Source organism: Oratosquilla oratoria, chromosome 1, assembly GCF_046742065.1.
Source record: "Oratosquilla oratoria isolate Oo_2021 chromosome 1, ASM4674206v1, whole genome shotgun sequence".
In the NCBI taxonomy this organism is placed as follows: domain Eukaryota; kingdom Metazoa; phylum Arthropoda; class Malacostraca; order Stomatopoda; family Squillidae; genus Oratosquilla; species Oratosquilla oratoria.
Genome location: NC_134777.1, coordinates 136,167,647 through 136,189,162, shown reverse-complemented (window position 1 = coordinate 136,189,162; position 21,516 = coordinate 136,167,647). Strand labels below are relative to the sequence as shown.

The window sequence follows — 21,516 nt, the reverse complement described above, 5'->3', positions numbered from 1 at the left end:
GTCTCTCAACTATACATGTTTAGTTTTTATAGTTCCCCCTTAATGGGCCGATTCTCAGTCAAAATCCATTATTAGCACGACAGCGAACCGTTATTTAATCAACGGTTTAATATTTACGTATGTGCCAACAATCAAGCAACCCGCTTCGATTGTCGCCAGCTCACTCCCAGGACGCTAAGGAGTTCGTCTTCTTTCAATTTCATCGGGGTTTCCCTACGCCATCCTGTGTCCTGGAATTTATTGAGTGCCATCTCCCTTTCCTGTATTATTCCCTTAACCGCCACTGGGTATCCTACCCTTCACTGTAAGTATGGAATCTGGTTCCAGTATTGTTGTTGTTCAAGATGGGTTGTGTGCCTTCGCCGAAGGGAGATACCTTTGTCTCACCCCCTTACCGCCAGCCCAAGTGGATCCTCACATTTGGTGTATCAAGTGTATAGCTCTCAAGTGTTCACCTTCATCCCCGTGTGAGACGTGCATTCAGTGGGATGGTAGTCAGTGGTCCGTGTACTTTCATGGAGATGAGTAATTCTCTCCCTCCTCCAAAGCGTAGTAGACAGGAAAGTGGTACAACTTCCACCTCGAGTCATTCTCAGGCTAAGTTGTCCTCTATTCCTTTGACCAGGACGGTTAGCGTAGACGGGCATGCGCCTCAGGCCACCTCTAGCTACCGCTCCTGTACGAGCTTTTTCCCGGATGAGGTCGCTTGCGGCTTGCCCTCGACCCATCCCGGAAACTCGACTGTCCCTCCTCCAACGCATAGTAGACAGGAAAGTGGTACAACGTCAACTTCGAGTCATTCTCAAGCCAAGTTGTCCTCTATTCCTTTGACCAGGACGGTTAGCGTAGACGGGCATGCGCCTCAGGCCACCTCTAGCTACCGCCCCTGTACGAGCTTTTTCCCGGATGAGGTCGCTTGCGGCTTGCCCTCGACCCATCCCGGAAACTCGACTGTCCCTCTTCCAACGCGTAGTAGACAGGAAAGTGGTACAACGTCCACTTCGAGTCATTCTCAAGCCAAGTTGTCCTCTATTCCTTCAACCAGGACGGTTAGCGTAGACGGGCATGCGCCTCAGGCCACCTCTAGCTACCGCTCCTGTACGAGATATTTCCCGGATGAGGTCGCTTGCGGCTTGCCCCCGACCCATCCCGGAAACTCGACGCCGGCATGGACAAAGAACCCGGGTTCGAAGACAAAGAGCCCCTTAGTCTCTTCTACTCAGGAATCCCGCAGTACGCATAACACCCACCCTAGGAAGAGCCGGGTGATCAACGGTGACCTTTCCATGCCCTTTGATCACGAGGACAGAGATCAGGGACGAGGTTGCAGACGCGGTGTTGCTCGTTGACTGGACAGACGCCAGCTACGACGGCGACGACGTCCCCAGCACCGGGGATGAGAGGGCAAGTTGCCAAAATTCGCAGGATTCCCAGTCGGAATCCCCGATGGTTGTTAAACCCTCCTGCTCAGAGATCCTCTCTAAAGTTAGGAGAGCTAATCAACTGAGCCTTCCACAAGACGAGGAAGTCACGTTCAAGTCTGAAATCTTCAGGACGGGCAATTCTCAAACAACGAAACCACCTCCAATCCAACTCCCACGGAGTACACAGACGGTACGAGCCATAAACCAGGCCTCTGACGCACTCACCACCTGGGCAACCGAAAAACCGCGCTGGCGGTCTGTTCCAGTGGAACAGCAAAAACGCTTCTACTTCCCATCAGGGACAAACCTTAAGAAGCCTTGATCCCGGCTCGGTTACCAGAGCTTGTCAAAGCAGACGTGGATTCACTGCTCAGAAGAAACGTCATCCTTTCCGGCAGAGAATCCAGGGACCTCGTTCAGGGCTTGGCTCTCTCTCTCGCAGTGCACTTCTGGCTGGAACGCGTCTTGGCTTCAGTAAGGGAGTTTTTACCCGAGCTGCAACCCCAAGAGGAATGCAACCTCCAGTCTCTATGGGAAAGCTCGAGCAGAGCTCTGAAGCATCAAGCGGCCTGCCTCTTAACGTCTTGGGCCAACATTGGGTCCCGCAGGAGAGACACCTTCCTAGGAGACCCCAGTGATCCCCTCCTCAGAGAAATTTATGCTTCATTGAAGAGGGCCCCCCCCTTCTAACCCGCATGCTGATTCCCCCGGACAAGGTGGATTCAGCAAGCACTAGCAAAAACCAACTGAGCCATAACAGAGCCATTGAGGGAGTAGCCGTCCCTACCTCGAGGCCAAGGCCAACCCCCCCATCAGCCCCGAGGACCCCTCAGACGCAAAGACAGCTGTTTCCTCACTCGAAGAATGAAGAAAGGCCACCCCTCCACTCCAAGTCGAAAAGTCAGACAGGAAAGCCCCGTCCCTTTACGACTAGAGATCCTAGACGCAAACATTATAGAGGCTCCGGACTCCCTCACAGGAATCCTAGGAATTCGCCAGCCCCTCCGCACAAGATAGGGGGTTGCCTCTCCCTCTACTGGAGAGCATGGGAAGAGGCCGGGGCAGAAGACTGGACCCTCCAAGTCATCAAGACAGGCTATTGTCTTCCCTTTCACACTGTCCCAAACCTCTCCCCTATCCCATCCAAGTCAGCAGCTACCACCCGGACTCGGCTCGCGGGCGGGCCCTAGCGGAGGAAATCTCCGTTCTGCTCCAGAAAGGAGCTTTAGAGGAAGTCTCGACTCCGGACCCAGGGTTCTACTCAAGGCTATTCCTAGTAGAAAAAACAACAGATGTGTGGAGACCAGTCATCGATTTGTCTCCACTCAACAAGTTCCTTTCCCTGACGAAGTTCCGACTGGACACTCCAGAGTCCTTAAGGGCATCTATCAGGGAAGGGGACTTCATGGTGTCACTGGACCTCCAAGATGCCTATTTCCACATACCAGTGCATCCCTCCTCCAGGAAATTCCTCAGAATCATCCACAGGGGCAACACCTTCCAGTTCCCTTGCCTCTGCTTCGGACTTTCCACAGCACCCCAAGTCTTCTCCAGTGTGTTCAACCTCGTTTCAGCGTGGTCCCACTCCAGGGGAATTCACCTACTCCGTTACTTGGATGACTGGCTGATCCTTGCACATTCTGCTCAGCTATGCCAAGAACACCTGAGAATGGTCCTAACCTTTGTCCGGAAATTGGGCACAGTAGTCAACCCGGAAAAGTCAGATTTCTTACCAAGACAGAGAGTCACGTACCTGGGTATGGTCCTGGACTCCTCCCTAATGAAGTCCTTCCCAGTAGAAAAGGGGATCCAGAATCTCGCTTCTCTAGTTGCACAGGCACTATCGACCAGGTTCCTGACGGCGAAACAATGCCAAATCCTCCTGGGCCATATGGCCTCCGTAGAGAGATTAATCCCCAGGAGTAGACTAAAGAATGCGACCGCTACAGTGGCTCCTCAAGTCTCAGTGAGCCCCGCAAGAGGGAGAACCCCTACAACACATCTCCCTCACTGAAGAAGTCAAGGATTCTCTTCTCTGGTGGAAGGCCCGTGCAACCTGCTCATGGGGATGCCCCTTGGCCCATCTCCCCCAGAAGTCCTCCTGTTCTCCGATGCTTCCAAGGAGGGCTGGGGAGCCCACCTCAACGACGATCACATCAGCGGTTCCTGGTCCACAGTCGAGCGGACAGCCCATATCAATGGGCTTGAGTTGAAAGCAGTACTCCTGGCTCTCCGTCACTTCAAGGATCAAGTCTCAGGAAAAGTAGTGGGCATACTGTCGGACAATTCCTCGATAGTAGCCTACCTGAATGAGCAAGGGGGGAACAGTCTCCCAGGAACTATGCCTTCTGACGATGGACATCCTCAACCTAGCCAAGAATCTCCAAGTGTCACTCCAAGCCCGCTACATCCCGGGGAAGAGGAATATCTGGGCGGACCACCTCGGCAGGAAGAATCAGATAATCCGCACAGAATGGTCCCTCTATCGAGAGGTAGCGAACTTCATCCTCAGCAAATGGGGCTCCCCTCTAGTGGACCTTTTTGCAATGAGATGGAATCACCAACTCCCAATATATTTCAGCCCTCTCCCGGACACTCTGGCAGCAGGAGAAGATGCTCTTTTGCAAAGTTGGGACAACCCAGACTCCTACGCTTTCCCACCATTTCCCTTGCTCCAGAAGGTACTCCTGAGAGCAAGACACGCATCCTACCTTCGGATGACTTTGATCGCTCCCTGGTGGCCCGAAGCCCCATGGTTTCCAGACACCCTCGAGCTAGCAGTAGAAGAGCCTCTGGTCCTTCAGGGAAGACCAGATCTTCTGCATCCACCCATCAACGGGGCTTGGCACAAGAACCCTTCAGCACTCAATCTTCACGCGTTCAGACTATGGTCCGGATCCTCCTAAAGAAGGGTTTTCCCAGAGAAGTGGCGGAGGACATGTCCGCACCTATTTGCTCTTCCTCAGCTAACCTTTATCAAGGGAAATGAAATGCCTTTGCAAAATGGTGCCACTCCAGGAAGATAGTCCCAGATCGAGCCACCATTCCTGAGATCGCCTCCTTCCACTTCCTCAGGAAGTCCAAGAAGATCTCCCTCTCGGCAGTACAAAGCTATAGGGCAGCTCTAAATCAGGTGTTTTCTCTGAAGGGCATGGTCCTAGCCCTTTCACCGGAAATTTCCATGCTCTTCAGGCACTTCAAAGATCATGCCCCCCCCCCCCCCCCAGGGAAATCAGTTCTCCTCCGCGTGATGTGGCATTAGTCCAGAACTCTCTGCGGGGTCCCCCTTACGAACCCCTCCGAGAGGCACATCTGAAGGACCTCACCTTAAGGACAGTTTTTTCTGCTAGCCCTGGCATCTTCCAAGAGAGTAGGGGAGTTACACGCCATCTCTTATAGAGTCGCCCATTCTAAAGGATGGAAAGAGGTCTCCTTCACTTTCATGCCTCAATTCATTGCTGACCTTAGGGCAGTAGGGACCTCACTAGTCTTCAGAAAGAATCTGTCAGTCAACCAGGTTCTTCAAGCAGGTATATGGAAGAGCCAGAATACACTTCCTTTTACCTCAAAGAAGTTATGTGGGAATCTTTAGGGAACTTACCTTTGGGCCCCATAGTGGCCACCCAAGAAGTCCTGAAATGATGTACCCCTCCTCAAGAGCACACAGCCGACCCTGACAACTCATCCAGGTTCTGGCTCGGCAACCGCAGGGATAACTTTCCAAAGTCCTTCTCATACTCCTACATTCCCTTACCTCAACCGCGGGCTCTCAAGCATTCCAAGGGAATCAATTCAAGCCCTTCAGTGGTACAAAGTGATTGTAACCTGTCTGTCTCCACTCCAGGGAACAGAAAGGGGTGCACTTCAAAGTGAGGGGAATGTATAGGGGTCTGGTCAACATAGTCTTAGCACACTAGATTTTCCTTACGGCAGTTTTCCAGGCTAGATAACAACTTCCTTCCCTCCTAAGTCCGAGTCTCCTATTGTAAGGAGTACCGAAGAGTTTATTTTCTTCGGAACAAATGTAATTTTCGCAGGAAAATTAATTTTTCCCTGATACAAACCTGAGGTACTCCTTACCTTTAATGGCCCTCCTCAACCACCCCTCTAAACAGTTCCTTCTCCTTGCCTGACAAACCTTGTGCTTAATTTCATACCTGGCTCAGAGAATGGTTGTAGTGTGCGAGACTTGGGGTGGAGGGCAAGGGCCCTCCCCCCCCCCCCCTTGCCCCAATAGGGCCCCTTACTGAGGATAAGCGTTGCCCAGACCCACAGAGTGAGGATTTTAATTTAGCGGTAGAAATATTTGCGCTACGCGAAAGTATCCCCTATTGTAAGGAGTACCTCAGGTTTGTATCAGGGAAAAATTAATTTTCCTGCGAAAATTACATTTTTCCGTTAATGATTTCAATTGTTCTTTTACTTCTTTTTTCAGTTCATCATTTGCAATCTTAACCTCGTTTTCCTTTCTTTCATTTTCTCTTTTTATCTTAGTTCACTTTTTAGTTCGTTTAATTCCCTTAGTATTACCTCGTTGGTTGTACATAGGTTGGTTACTTCCAGTTGCAAAGCTTTGTAGTCTAATCTTAAATCGATCACTTTGCTAAGTTGTTAATTTCTCTGTTTCGTATTGCTCTGCTAATCCTAAAATCTCTCTCAGTGTCCAAGGTTTTCTCCATTGTTTCCCCTTGCCTCCTAAACCCCGAGAAATACTCATCACTTACGTACCTGCTGGTCGCTTTGGGAGTGTCGTTCATACATGTTTTTTTCCTGAGTATTACCCCCCACAGGGACTCAATCCTGGATTTGTCTAGTCCTCTTTTCATTGGTTCATTGAATCTTCCTTCTTTATTACTTTACATTTTGTATTAAACTATTCACTCAAGAACTGGATCGGATACAAACCCCGGCGGTCCCACGAATACATATTGATACTCCCCTCAATACTAACAAGGTGTTTTTCCTGGTGAGCATGTCAAGGTGATCTTTGACTTTGAGGACTTTGTTTCATAGTGTAGATGTTGTATATGTGCAGCCTATAATTGTTTTTAATACATACATATACCAAGGCTTTTTTCCCTTTCAAGGGAGGTAGCCAAAAAGAAAAAGGCATAAAACCATTCCCACCCATTCCATCCCCAAATACACTCCACCCTCCCTCTTATCTTAGCACCTCCTGGATGACAGGTCATCCCTGCACCTTGTCCACTGCCCTGGGTCAGAGGCAGTGTTGCAAGACACAGCACATCCACAGCAAGGCCACTTCATTAAATCGGCAACACCCCCTCTGTCCCCCCATGCAGAAAAGGAGAAGACGGGGAGAAATCCCTTCGGGCTGCGTCAAATTTTGCTCACACATACTACCTCACCCCCCATCCCCCCACCCATTCCACCTCATGCATCACAGCATCATCCATATACAGCCATTCTCCATTCACCCCTGTCTTCTGTCCTCTCCCATCCTTCCTCAACAGACATTCCCCTCTTTCCCAAAGCCCCCTTCACCCCATCCATCCATCTCATCCATCTCATCCTAAGACGCCCCCTCATGTTCACTCCCTCCACATCTGCCTTCCATAGTTCTTTTACTAGTCTTTCTTCACTCATTCTTTCCATGTGTCCCAACCATCCTAATACTCTTTCATCCACCCTGTCTCCCAACACCCATACCACCCCTGTTCTCCTCCTCACCTCCTCATTTCTCACTCTATCCAGCCTAGTAACCCCCATCTTACTTCTCAGACACCTCATCTCAAACACATTCAAACTCCTCTCTTCCTCTCTTATGTTCCATGTTTCTGCACCATACAGTGCTGTTGGCACAATCACTCCTTCATACAATCTCCTCTTAGCATCCATTCCCAAATGTCTATTCCTCATTACACTTTTTAATCCACCAAGGCATTTACTCGCTTCTCTCAATCTACATTCTACCTCCACCTTCACTCCTCCCTTTCCTGCCACATGTGCACCCAAGTATCTAAAATTATCCACTGTCTCCAGTTTCTCTCCCTTAATGCTCACTTCCAGTCTGCTGCCACTATCACCCCTTGTACATCTCATCACCTTACTTTTACCCACATTTATCTTCAACTTTCTTCTTTCACACACTCTCCCAAACTCTGTCACCAACTTCCTCAATCCCTACTCTGATCCTGCTACAAATGCAGTGTCATCCATTTTTATGCTTTGTTTTATATGGTCTGAAGGGTGTTGAGGTGTGTCTCACTGAGATTAGGTGCCCATGCTGGACTTGCAGAATTCATCACTGAGCATATGCATTGTTTGTATATTATAGTATTAGTTTCTTTGTTTTGTCCAAATGTTGCTCCAGTGATTGATTTAAGTGTGTTGAGTCTAGGTGTGCATTTATTTTTTATGTTTGGTGTCTTGTATAAATGACATGGATGTATCATATGTTGTACCAAAATTTTTTGGTGTATTTACCTAGTTGTATTTTATGGAACGGGAACTATGCTTGTTGTGACCTGTTTTCGTATCTCCACGTCCAGTCTATTCTTGAACTTGTGTATAGTTCTGGCATTCACTGTTTCACTGTTTAATTTGTTCCAGACATCGATCACTCTGTGTGGGAAACTGTTCTTTTTCAGGTCTCCTGTAACTGTCCTTCTTTAGCTTTATATTGTGTCCTCTTGTTTCTCTCTTGTCCCATTTCAATAGGTCATCTCTATCGAGAACTTCCATCCCTTTCATAATTTTGAAGATGGTCAACAAGTTGCCTCTTTTCCCTTCTTTGCTCCAATGTTGACAGCTGTAATATCACCAATCTTTGTTCATATGTCAAATTTAATAGTGTGGTTGCCATCTTTGTCGCCGCTCTTTGGATTCTTTCTAATTTCTTTGTGCTTGGTGCCCACATTGATATAGCATATTCTAGTTTCGGTCTTATCAATGTAACAATTATTTTCTTAACCATCTCTTCATCCATGTAGTTGAAGGCCACTTTCATTGATCTTAATAAGTTGTAAGTCTCTCCAAATAATTTATTTACATGTTTACACTTTAGATGATTACTCCTAGGTCCCTCTCTGAGTTTACTTTCTTTACTACTTTGTTTCCAATTGTATATTTTCCGAAACTCTATTTTTGCCTCTTCCAAATTTCATTATGCTACATTTCTTGATGTTGAAGTCCATCTTGTATTTCTGGCTCCATTCCCATACTTTATCCAGGTCATCTTGTAGTGATCTGCAATCTTCTGTTTTCACTCTCTTCAGTAATTTGGCATTGTCGGCAAAACAATTCATGTAACAATTTACTCCTTCGTCCATATCATTTACGTACATGGCAAACATTAAAGGAACCAAAACAGAGCCTTGTATTTACCTAGTTGTATTATATGGGAAGGGGAGCTATGCTCATGGTGACCCATTTTTGTATCTTGCAAGATCAAGTTTGTTCTTAACCCCTTCACTCCGGGCCAAAATCTCACAGGCAGCATTAGCTGCCAGACGTGTGATGTTGCGTCATAATACTCGCATTATAAAAAATAAAGTTACTGCTGTATTGCTCATTCTCTTTCACCCGTGAATTTTGGAAAATATTATGAAGCCAGTTTACAGAGTATGGGGGTCATGCAGGTACAACTACAATATACATAATCAAGACGCCAACAGCGGCATCCTCACACATCCACTTGCTCCTCATGACGCCTACGTAGGCGTCATTGATTGAAGGGGTTAAATTGTTGTATTGTGTTTGCACACACTATTTCTTCATCCAATTTGTTCCATTCATCTATCACTCTATCTGGGAAGCTGTTCTTTTTCGGGTCTGTTCGGTAGTTATCCTTTTTGAGTTTCATTGCATGTCCTCTCGTTTTTCCTCTGTCCCATTTTAACCTCCACTCCGGGGCACATTGTGCGATGTTGTGTCATAATAATCGCATTATAAAAAATAAAGTCAGTGATCAATTGTTCGTTCTCTTTCACCCGTGAATTTTGATAACCATAGAAAATATGATGAAGCCAGTTTAGAGGGAATGGAGGTTACGTAGGTACGACTACAATAGATATAATCAAGATGCCGACGTCGGCATCATCGCGTACCCACTTGCTCCTCATGCCGCCTACGTAGGCATCACCGTATGGAAGTGGTTAATAGGTCCTCTCTATCAAGGCATTCTTTTCCTTTCATAATTCTGTAGATGGTTATTAGGTCCCCTTGTTCTCTTCTTTGTTCCAGGGTTGGTAATTCCAGTTCGGCCAGTCTTTGTTCGTATGTTAGGTTTGCAAATGTTGAGACCAACTTTGTCGTTGCTCTTTGTATTATTTCTAATTTTCTTATAATCTTTTTTGTCTCTGGTGACCATATCAGCGCTGCATATTCCAGTTTTGGCCTTATCAGTGTTTGTAATATTTTCTAGATCATTTCCTTATCCAGGTATTTAAAGGCCACCTTTATTGATCTCGACAAATTGTATGTTTCTCCAACTATTTTATTTATATGTTTATCCGGCGACATGTCTTTGGTGATGATTACTCCTAGGTCCCTTTCAGAATTCACTTTCTTTACTTCTTTTCCATCAATTTTATACTGTCCTGATATTCTCTTCTTGCCTTTTCCTAATTCAATTAAACTGCACTTCTTGATGTTGAATTCTACTTCCCATCTCATGCTCTACTCTGTGACTTTGTTCAGATCCTTCTGCAATGAGTCACAGTCTATTTTGGAGTTTATTCTCTTCAATAATTTTGCGTCATCTGCAAAGTAGTTCATGTAACTATCCATGCCTTCATCCATGCCATTTACATACATAGCAAACATTGTCGGAGCTAGTACTGACCCCTGTGGGACACCACTACTCATTTCTTCCCATTTTGAATATTTGTCTCTTGAGCACCACTCGCATTTTTCTTCCATGTAGGAAGTCCTCCATCCAATTCAATAATTTTCCATATATGCCTCCTATTGTTTCCAGTTTATATAGTAATTTTCTGTGTGGTACCTTATCAAATTACTTTTGTAGGTCTAGGAATGTGCAGTCTGCCCAGCCATCTCTTTCCTGCAATATATCTCTCAATCTTGAATAGAAACAAATTAAATTGGTGGTACATGATCTTTGTCTGAATCCAAATTGCCTTGGGTTCAGTATATTATTCTCCTCCAGATATTTTGTCCATCTATCTTTGATGATTCTCTCACAAATTTCTATTGTACTTGTTAGGGACACTGATCTATTGTTGGGTCTTCCTTATTTCCCCCTTTATATATTGGCACTATATTAGCATTTTCCAGTCTCCTGGTAGTTTTCCCTCTTTGAGAGAGCATTCTATTATTTTGTATATTTTTCCTGTTAGTTCGTCTATACATTCCTTCAGTATCCAGTTTGCAACTCCGTCTGGTCCATGTGACTTGTTAACATCGAGCTTTAGTATTTGATTCCTTATTTCATTCTGAGTAATGTTTATTTTCTATAGTGGAGGAAATATTTTTTTCATTTTTTGATCCCAGTTTTATAGATTCTTTTGCTCTTTGGTGAATACAGATTTGAAATGTTTGATCATAAGATCTGCCATTTCTATATCTCTGTGTATTTTCTATTACCTTGACGTCTATATCTGTGTATTCTCTATTACCTTGACGTAATTTGTGTATTTCCTGTTTGTGAATGTGTGGTATTAGAGTGTTGTTGATATAGAGATGAGGAATGTATTTGTGTACTTTTGTCCAGTTGGTGAGAAGTGTTGCTGTAAATTTGGCTGGGGCTATTTTGAGTCTGTAATAAACCATGTGTTGAGTGTATCAAGGTATGGCTGTATTGTTTCTGTGACTATATGTTATGATGTGTACATGTGATTTTTATGTCCGCATAGGAAGAGATTTGTATTTCTGAGGTGTCTGGTGTGGGTATATCATGCATGTATAGATTAAAGAGTGTGGGGGATAGAACAGAGCCCTGCGGTACTCCATTCTTAATGTTTCTGATGTGCAATGATTGGCCATTGTATGACACATAAGAATTTCTGCCTGCCAGATAATTGGCCAGCCATCTTTTAGTGTTATTGTGCATGTCTGTGTTATATATTTTATTTGTTAGTTTGTGGCAGGGGATATTAAGATCTTTACTAATGTCTAATGTCATAAGAAGTGTTCTGTGATGGGGCCTATCTGAATTGATGCCATCTAATATTCTTTGCATGAGGTTTATCAGAAGAGTGTTTGTGGAGTGTAGTGGCCTAAAACAGTTTTGTGATTCAGCAAGGGGAATATGTGCGTGTGATGAGTTGAAGTATGAGGCATTCAATGACTAGAGGGGGTGCAGAGAAATGTGTTTGGGCGGTGTGATGTTGGGATTGTTGGGTCATTATTGGGTTTTGGGATTGTGATTATTTTCCCATGCTTCCAGATGTCAGGTATAGTGTTGTGTGAATAGCTGTAGTTTGCAATGTTTGTAAGTGCATGTATTCCTTGTGGTCCAATGTGTTTTAGGTGGATGTTACTAATGTCAGGGCCACAGGCAGATGAGTGCTTGAGGTTATGTGTTATGTGTTTTGTCTAACTGTCTATGAAGGGTGTATAGTCTGAGTCTGTGGAAAGGTCTCTCTTACGTATAATGGTGTGTTGGTCATCAGGGTGAGAAGTGAGATGGCTTGTCTATGCAAAATGATTTATGAGTGTGCTTGTCTATTTGAGGTTGTTGTTGTTGTTGTCGTTCCCTAGACTGTCTGTCCGAGCAGTCCCGTCTCCCCAAGGAAGGCCACAGCCGAAACTGGGTTTTCCCACAAATCCTTTATAGAGTGTATGTTGTGTTGTTTGCGTGCATGATTGTGTATAATGCAGTCTTCCATTATGTGTTGTATGGTATGGGGTGAAGTGTTACATCCTGGGCAGCTGTTCACAACACGGTCGTCCAGCCTCTTCTGGTAGCTTAGAAGTGCTGGGTGGTGACCGCATCGCAGTCTGGCCAAGTGGACTCTGTCCTTTCGTGGGAGAGAGGATTCAGAAGGGTGGATATCAGGGGGTCTGGCATGCAGCAGTGTGTTGTCTTTCAGTGTGTTAATGGAGCGGTGAGTGATATGATTATGAATATGTTTCCGGAGGCTGGTATTTGGTGGTTGTGGAGGAAGAGAAGAGAGTATCTGTGCGTAATAAAGGTCTTTGGGTGTAGTTTTAATGTTTCTTGGTGTGTGTGGGTGTTCTGCTATGTAGTGTAGCGGGTGTGATGTGTTTGTGGTGGCTGCAGCAAGTGTTTGTGTGCCTCTCATGTCGAGGTGGTCCTTGACTTTGAGGACTTTTGTTTCATGGTGTAAATGGTCTGTAGGTGATGTATTTGTGCAGCCTGTAATTGTTTTTAGGGCTTTGTTTTGTATGATTTGAAGGGTGTTGTGGTGTGTCTCACTGAGATTAGGAGCCCATGCAGGACTCGCATAATTCATCACTGAGCGTATGCATTGTTTGTATATTGTTATATTGGTTTCTTTGTTTTGTCCAAATGTTGTTCCAGTGATTGACTTAAGTGCGTTAAGTCTAGGTGTACATTTGTTTTTTATGTTTGTGAGGTGTTGTTTGAAAGACATGGATGTATCGTATGTTACACCAAGAATTTTCGGTGTGTTTGTGTGTGGTATTAGAGTGTTGTTGATGTAGAGATGAGGTATGTATTTGTGTTCTTTTGTCCAGTTGGTGAGAAGTGTTGCTGTAGATTTGGTTGGAGCTATTTTGAGTCTGTTTGTGATGAACCATGTGTTGAGTGTGTCAAGGTAAGGCTGGATTATTTCTGCAGCTTTGTCTGTGTTATGATGTGTGCATGTGATTGTTATGCCGTCTGCATAGGAAGAGATTTGTATTTCTGAGGTGTCTGGCGTGGGTAAGTCATGCATGTATAGATTAAATAATGTGGGGGATAGAACTGAGCCCTGTGGTACTCCGTTCTTAATGTTTCTGATGTGCGATGATTGGCCATTATATGACACATGAGCATTCCTGCCTGCCAGATAATTGGCCAGCCATCTTTTGGTGTTATTGTGCATGTCTGTGTTATATATTTTATTTGTTAGGTTGTGGCGGGGGATAGCATCAAAAGCTTTACTAATGTCCAATGTTATAAGAAGTGTTCTGTGGTGGGGCCTATCTGAATTGATGCCATCTAAAATTCTTTGTGTGAGGTTTGTCAGAAGAGTGTTTGTGGAGTGTAGTGGCCTAAAACCGTGTTGTGAGTCAGCAAGGGGAATATATGGTGTGACAAGTTTAAGTATTAGGCGTTCAATGACTTTAGAGGGGGTGCAGAAAAGTGTGATTGGGCGGTGCGATGTTGGGATTGTTGGGTCTTTGTTCGGTTTTGGAATGGTGATTATTTTACCATGCTTCCAGATGTCGGGTATAGTGTTGTGTGAATAGCTGTAGTTTGCAATGTTTGTTAGTGCGTGTATACCTTGTGGTCCAATGTGTTTTAGGTGGATGTTGCTTATGTTATCAGGGCCACAGGCAGATGAGTGCTTGAGATTATGCATTATGAGTTTTGTCTGACTGTCTATGAAGGGTGTATAGTCTGAGTCTGTGGGGAAGTCTTTCTTACGTCGAATGGTGCGTCGGTCGTCAGGGTGAGATGTAAGATGGCTCGTCTGTGCAAAATGACGTATGAGTGCGTTTGCTTGTTGTCTGTTTGAGGGTAGATTATCTGTTGTTGTGATTATTGCTGCGTGAGAGTGTGTAGTGTTAGTGTTGGATAGTGTGATGCTGTTGAGTGTTTTGTACAATTTGCTGGTGTTTGTTTTGTGATCAAGTGTATTGATAAAGTTTTGCCAATTTTGTGTTTTTTGTTCATGTATTTTATTGGCAATCACAGTGTTTAGTGTTTGTATTTGGTCTGCTATGTTTTGAGGGATAGGTGTGGGGGTATCGTGTTTAAGTGTGTCACGTTGTCTGATGAGGCCTTGGATTTCTGGTGTGAAGTTGGGGTTGTGTGATTTTCTGTTGCCTCAAGGGATGTATCTCTTGTCTGCGTTTTGTATGATTGTATTAAAAGCGTGCACAGCATTGTTTATGTTTGTGATTGGTGTACTGTTAAGTGTTTCAAAATGTTGTTCTGTCTCTTCAGTAAAGGCTTCCCAGTTAGCTCTCTTGTAATTGGTGTAAGTGTGTCTGTGGCCAGCTGGGGTGCATCTTGTTTTGGTGGTGATGATGATTGGAAGGTGGTCAGAGCCAAGGGCTCCGACCACTCTCCATGATGTTGTTGGGGTTAGGCAGGGGGAGCAAAAGGTGATATCAGGAGAGGAGGTTGAGGTTGAATTATATGTTGTGGTTATAGAAGTAGAGAAGAAAAGGTAAAAGGTGCAGAAGGAGAGATGATAATCGAAGGGAAGGCAGTGAGAGGAAGGTGGGTAGAGTATTTTAGAGTATTTTAGGGAGTTGCTAAATTTGAAGGAGGATAGGGAGGGAAAGGTAGTTGCAGTGGGAAGTGCTAAGAAAATGAGAGTGATGAGTGAGGAAAATGGAGGAGAAATAGGGAAGGATGAAGTAAAAACATCTTTTAAGATGATGAGAGCAGGTAAGGCACCTGGGTTGGATGGATGTCATGCAGAATGTCTGAAGAAAGGAGGTACAGTTATGGTGGACTGGCTGGTGAGGTTATTTAATGTTTGTTTAAGAGAGGGTAGAGTGCCAGAGGACTGGAAGAGTGCCTGTATAGTTCCGCTTTACAAGGGAAAGGGGGAAAAGTGTGAGTGTAGTAGTTTCAGAGGGATCAGCTTGTTGAGTGTAGTTGGGAAGGCTTATAAGAGGGTCTTGAAAGAAGAAAGCTGAAGATAAATGTGGGCAAAAGTAAGGTGATGAGATGTACAAGGGGAGAGAGTAACAGCAGGCTGGAAATGGGCATTGAGGGTGAAAGACTGGAGGAAGTGGATAGTTTTAGATACTTGGGTGCAAATGTGGCAGGAAAGGGAGGAGTGGGGGTGGAGGTAGAATGTAGAATAAGAGAAGCAAGTAAATGACTTGGTGGATTAAAAAGTGTAATGAGAAATAGACATCTGGGAATGGATGCTAAGAGGAGATTGTATGAAGGAGTGATTGTGCCAACAGTACTGTACGGGGCAGAAACATGGAACATGAAAGAGGAAGAGAGAAGGAGTTTGAATGTGTTTGAGATGAAATGTGAGAAATATGATAGGGGTTACTAGGCTAGATAGAGTGAGAAATGAGGAGGTAAGGAGGAGAACGGGTGGAAAGGGAGTTGGGAGATAGGGTGGATGAAAGAGTATTAGCAGGGCCATTTCTAGGCACAGGCGACACAGGCGGTTGCCTGGGGTGCCATTTGCAGGGGGGGAGGGCAAATTGCCATCCAAAATTCATATATAAATAGATGAGAGACAAGTATGGGGTCATGGAAAGAACTGGAGAGCCGTATTAAAAAGGGGAAACAATTGACAAAGTTGAGCTGGCACTAATAAACACTGAACGGCAAAGGTAGCGAGAGGTACTTACCAGGTTCGTGGCTCTAATTCATAGTCTGGCAGAATGAAATGTTCCTCTCAGAGGGTCCATAGACACACTTTACCAGCCCAATAATGGGAACTTTCTGAAAGAAGTTGAACTCATGGTTCAGTTTGACCCTGTTCTCAAAGAACATATTGCGAAGGTGCAAGGAGGTGCCAGTCATACATCCTACCTTGGCAGTATTATTCAAAATGAGCTTATTGACTGCATCATTGAGAGGGTTGTGGAGTGCATGGTGACCGAAATTAGACAGTCCAAATACTTTTCAATTATTTTAGATTGCACTCCAGATTTAAGTCACAAGGAGCAATTATCTTTGATAATTCGAATAATTGCAGCTGAAGGCATTACACAAATTAAGGAATATTTTATGGGGTTCCTTGAGGCCGAGCAGACAACAGGAGAAGGCCTCTTAACACTCATCCTCAAAAAACTTAGAGCTTAATATCCCATTTGAAGACTGCAGAGGACAGTCATATGACAGTGGGGCAAATATGAAAGGAAAAAACAAGGGAGTCCAGGCTAGACTTCTTCAGTTAAACCCCAGGGCTTTATTTGTGCCATGTGGAGCACACACTGTTAATCTGGTTGCGTGTGATGCAGCAAAGAGCTCCTCAGATGCAACTGGCTACCTGCAAAAACTATTTAATCTCTTTTCTGCCTCGACTCAAAGGTGGTTGACCCTAAAATAGCATGTGGACATAACTTTGAAATCCTGGGCAGATACAAGGTGGGAGAGTCGAATCAACAGTGTTGAGGTTGTAAGATTCCAGGCTGCACAAGTGAGAGATGCTCTTTTAGAGGTGAGAGCAAGCACTGCAGATCCAGCTATTAAAATTGAAGCACAAGCCTTAGCAGAAGAGGTGGGATCATACCAGTTCTCTATTTGTACGGTGGTGTGGTATGATATCCTTAGAAAAGTTCAAACTGTGAATAAACTTCTGCAATCACAATGCATGCATCTGGATGTAGCTGTTGACATTCTCAAAAAGGCTGAAACCTCCCTTGTTGGCTACAGAGACACTGGGTTTGCTGATGCCCAGACATCTGCCAAAGAGGTGTGTGAAGAGATGAATGTGGAAGCTGCACTAAAGCAGAAAAGACTCAGAGCTACTAAAAGGCAGTTCTCCTGTAAATAAAGCTAACAGAGCATTAGGCTTCATTGCTAGGACGGTAATGAATAGAAGTGCAGAGGTAATTATTAAACTCTATCTAGCGATAGTTAGACCCATCCTTGACTGTGCAGTACAGTTTTGGTCTCCATCCTACAAAATGGACATAAATTCACCAGAATCAGTACAGAGAAGAATGACAAAAATGATACATGGACTCGGAAATTTGCCTTAAGAAGAGAGGCTTAGGCACCTAAACTTACACTCTCTGGAAAGATGCAGTGTGCGAGGTGATCTAATAGAAGTGTTCAAGTTGATCAAAGGCTATAACAAGGGTGATGCACACAGGGTCATCATAATAAAACAACAGGGCAGGACTCGCAGTAATTGGTATAAACTGGACAAATTTAGATTTAAGAAGGAAATAGGCAAGAATTGGTTTACTAATAGGGTGGTCGATGAATGGAATAAACTTAGTAACCATGTAGTAAGCGCTGAAACTATCAGTTGTTTTAAAAAACGATTAGACGACTTTATGGATGGGGATGACAGGTGGTGATGGATACGGAGCTGCCTAGTGTAGGCCTTATGGTCTCTTGGAGTCTCCTTTATTCTTATGTTCTTATGTACAGTATGTTCTATGAGGCCTCTGATGAACCTATTACCGATTCCTTGAAGAAAATGGAGTTTTCATTTTTCAACGTAGTTGTGGATGTGGCCATTGAATCTCTGAGAGAGAGAACTGGAATGATGAGTGATGTTGCAAAGAAATTCGGTGTTCTCATAAACTTCCCTGATCTGCCAGCTAGTGAGCTAGAAAAGCAGGCAAAAGATTTGTGTAATACGCTCACATCTGGGGATCAGGCTGACTTAAATTATGATGAACTGATTGTAGAGATGCAGTCATTTCCAAAACAATGGCCAAAACAAAATATGACAACATTAGACCTTGTTTTTCTGGAGGAGAAAGGCCTGAAAGAGATCTATCCAAACATGTGGGTGGCATTAAGAACTGCTGTCACTACACCTGTGACTGTGGCATCTGCAGAGAGAAGCTTCTCTAAACTTAATCTCATTAAAACATATTTAAGGTCTACTATGTCACAGGAGTGCCTAAATGGGCTGGCAATAATTAGTATTAATAGAGAAATATCCAAACAGGTTTCATATGGTGACACTATAGATGATTTTGCTGCAAGGAAGTCAAGAAGAGTCAGGTTTTAAATATGAAAAAAAAGAGAAGAAAACTTTTATTTAATAGTTTTAGCATAGACCTCAACATATATGCATTGAGTTCTATGGTTTTAGATTGGCAAGATTACCTTTTCAGTTTATCTTAGGTAGGATTTGCAATAAAAATGTATAATGGTGTTATTCTATTAAAATTTACAAAAATTGTTAGTATACTTTTGAGTCTATACTTTTCCTTGCTGTGTATGCATATACGTGAAGATGAGTTATTAATAAAGTATGTTGTTTTTGTTGTGGAACTTGTGATGCTAGTTGTGTTCGAAATTGTTTAGGTTATTATTTCCAGCCCGAAGGAGGGAGGGAGGGGGGGTGGCATAACGAATTCTTGCCTGGGGCACCTGATGAACTAGAAACAGCACTGAGTATTAGGATGGTTTGGACACAAGGGAAGAATGAGTGAAGAAAGATTAAAGAAGTGTGGAAGGAGTGAATATGAGGGGGCGTCCTAGGATGAGATGGATGGATGGGGTGAAAGGGGCATTGGGAAAGAGAGGAATGTCTGTGGAGGAAGGACGGGAGTGGACAGAAGATAGGAGTGAATGGAGGAGGGTTGTGTATAATGATGCTGTGATGCATGAGGGGGAGTGGGTGGGGAATGGGGGTTGAGGAAGTATGTATGAGAAACAAATTGACGCAGCCCGAAGGGATTTCTCCCCGTCTTCTCCTTTTCTGCATGAAGGGACGGAGAGGGGGGTCGCCGAATTTATGAAGCGGCCTTGCTGTGGATGTGCTGTGTCTTGCGACACTGCTTTTGACCCAAGGTAGTGGACAGGATGCAGGGATGACCCGTCATCTAGGGGGTGCCAAGATAAGAGGGAGGGTAGAGGGCGGAGGGGAGTGGAATATGCAGTATAGGTAATGGAATGGTTGGGAGTGGTTTCTATGCCTTTTTCTTTTTGGCTACCCCCCCTGTGTAAGGAGAAAAAGCCTTTGGTATATGTATGTATGGTTATTGTTGTGTGAGAGCATGTTGTGTTACTGTTGGATATTGTAATGCTGTTGAGTGTTTTGTACAATTTGCTGGTGTTTGTTTTGTGATCAAGTATATTGACATAATTATGCCAGTTTTGTGTTTTTTGTTCATGTATTTTATTGGTAATCTGTGTTTGGATTTGGTCTTCTATGTTTTGAGGGAATGGTGTGGTGGTATTGTGTTCAAGTTTATCTCATTGTCTGACAAGGCCTTGGATGTCTGGTGTGAAATTGGGGTTGTGTGATTTTCTGTTGCCTGTAGGGATATATTTCTTCTCTGCATTTTGTATGATTGTATTAAAAGTGTGTACAGCATTGTTTATTTTTGTGATTAGTATACTGTTAAGTGTCTCAAAGTGTTGATCTGTCTCTTCAGTAAAAGCTTCCCTATTTGCTCTTTTGTAATTGGTGTATGTGTGTCTGGCTAACTGGGGTGCAACTTTGTTTTGGTGGTGATGATTGGAAGGTGGTCAGATCCCCTGGATCTGACCACTCCCCATGAAGTTGTTGGGGTTAGGCAGGGGGAGCAGAAGGTGATATGAGGAGAGGAAGTGGTGTAGAGGGCTTTGGGTGGGATATGTGTATGATTGTGTGTTGTTGTTGTTCCCTAGACTGTCTGTCCGAGCAGTCCCGTCTCCCCAAGGAATGCCACAGCCGAAACTGGGTTTTCCCACAAATCCTTTATAGAGTGTATGTTGTGTTGTTTGCGTGCATGATTGTGTATAATGCAGTCTTCCATTATATGTTGTATGGTATGGGGTGAAGTGTTATATCCTTGGCAGCTGTTCACAATGCCATCCAGCCTCTTTTGGTAGCTTAGAAGTGCTGGGTGGTGGCCACACCGCAGTCTGGCCAGGTGGACTCTGTCCTTTCATGGGAGAGAGGATTCAGAAGGGTGGATATCAGGGGGTCTGGCATGCAGCAATATGTTGTCTTTCAGTGTGTTAATGGAGTGGTGAGTGATATGATTATGAATATGTTTCCAGAGGCTGGTATTTGGTGGTTGTGGAGGAAGTGAAGAGAGTATCTGTGTGTGATACAGGTCTTTGGGTGTTGTTTTAATGTTTCTTGGTGTGTGTGTGTGTGTGTGTGTGTGTATGTGTGGGTGTTCTGCTATGTAGTGTAGCAGGTGTGATGTGTTTGTGTGCCTCTCATGTCGAGGTGGTCTTTGACTTTGAGGACTTTTGTTTCATGGTGTTAATGGTCTGTAGGTGTTGTATTTGTGCAGCCTGTAATTGTTTTTAGGGCTTTGTTTTGTATGAAGGGTGTTGTGGTATGTCTCACTGAGATTAGGAGCCCCTGCAGGACTCCCATAATTCATCATTGAGCATATGAATTGTTTGTATATTGTTGTATTAGTTTCTTTGTTTTGTCCAAATGTTGTTCCAGTGATTGACTTTAAGTGCGTTAAGTCTAGGTGTGCATTTGTTTTTTATGTTTGTGATGTGTTGTTTGAAAGACATGGATGTATCATATGTTACACCAAGAATTTTCGGTGTGTTTGTGTGTGGTATTAGAGTATTGTTGATGTAGAGATGAGGTATGTATTTGTGTTCTTTTGTCCAGTTGGTGAGAAGTGTTGCTGTAGATTTGGTTGGAGCTATTTTGAGTCTGTGATGAACCATGTGTTGAGTGTATCAAGGTATGGCTGTATTATTTCTGCAGCTTTGTGTTACGATGTGTGCATGTGATTGTTATGTCGTCTGTGTAAGAAGAGATTTGTATTTCTGAGGTGTCTGGTGTGGGTATGTCATGCATGTATAGATTAAAGAGCATGGGGGATAGAACAGAGCCCTGTGGTACTCCATTCTTAATGTTTCTGATGTGCGATGATTGGCCATTATATGACACATAAGCATTCCTACCTGCCAGATAATTGGCCAGCCATCTTTTGGTGTTATTGTGCATGTCTGTGTTATATATTCTATTTGTTAGGTTGTGGCGGGGGATAGCATCAAAAGCTTTACTAATGTCTAATGTTATAAGAAGTGTTCTGTGGTGGGGCCTATCTGAACTGATGCCATAAACAATTCGTTGTGTGAGGTTTATCAGAAGAGTGTTTGTGGAGTGTAGTGGCCTAAAACCATGTTGTGAGTCAGCAAGGGGAAATATGTGGTGTGACAAGCTTAAGTATTATGCGTTCAATGACTTTAGAGGGGGTGCAGAGAAGTGTGATTGGGGAGTGCAATGTTGGGATTATTGGGTCTTAGTTTGGGTGCAAGTGTAGCAGGAAAAGGTGGAGTGAAGGTGGAGGTAGAATGTAGATTGAGAGAAGCGAGTAAATGCCTTGGTGGTTTGAAGAG

General features: G+C 44.1%; 1 protein-coding gene across 8 annotated transcripts in view; it reads left to right on the top strand.

The window, feature by feature from the left end:
• The window catches only part of LOC143027418 (luc7-like protein 3), a 261,462-nt gene that overhangs the window by 207,121 nt on the left and 32,825 nt on the right, over positions 1-21,516 (top strand). The gene's annotated exons all lie outside the window — the stretch shown is intronic.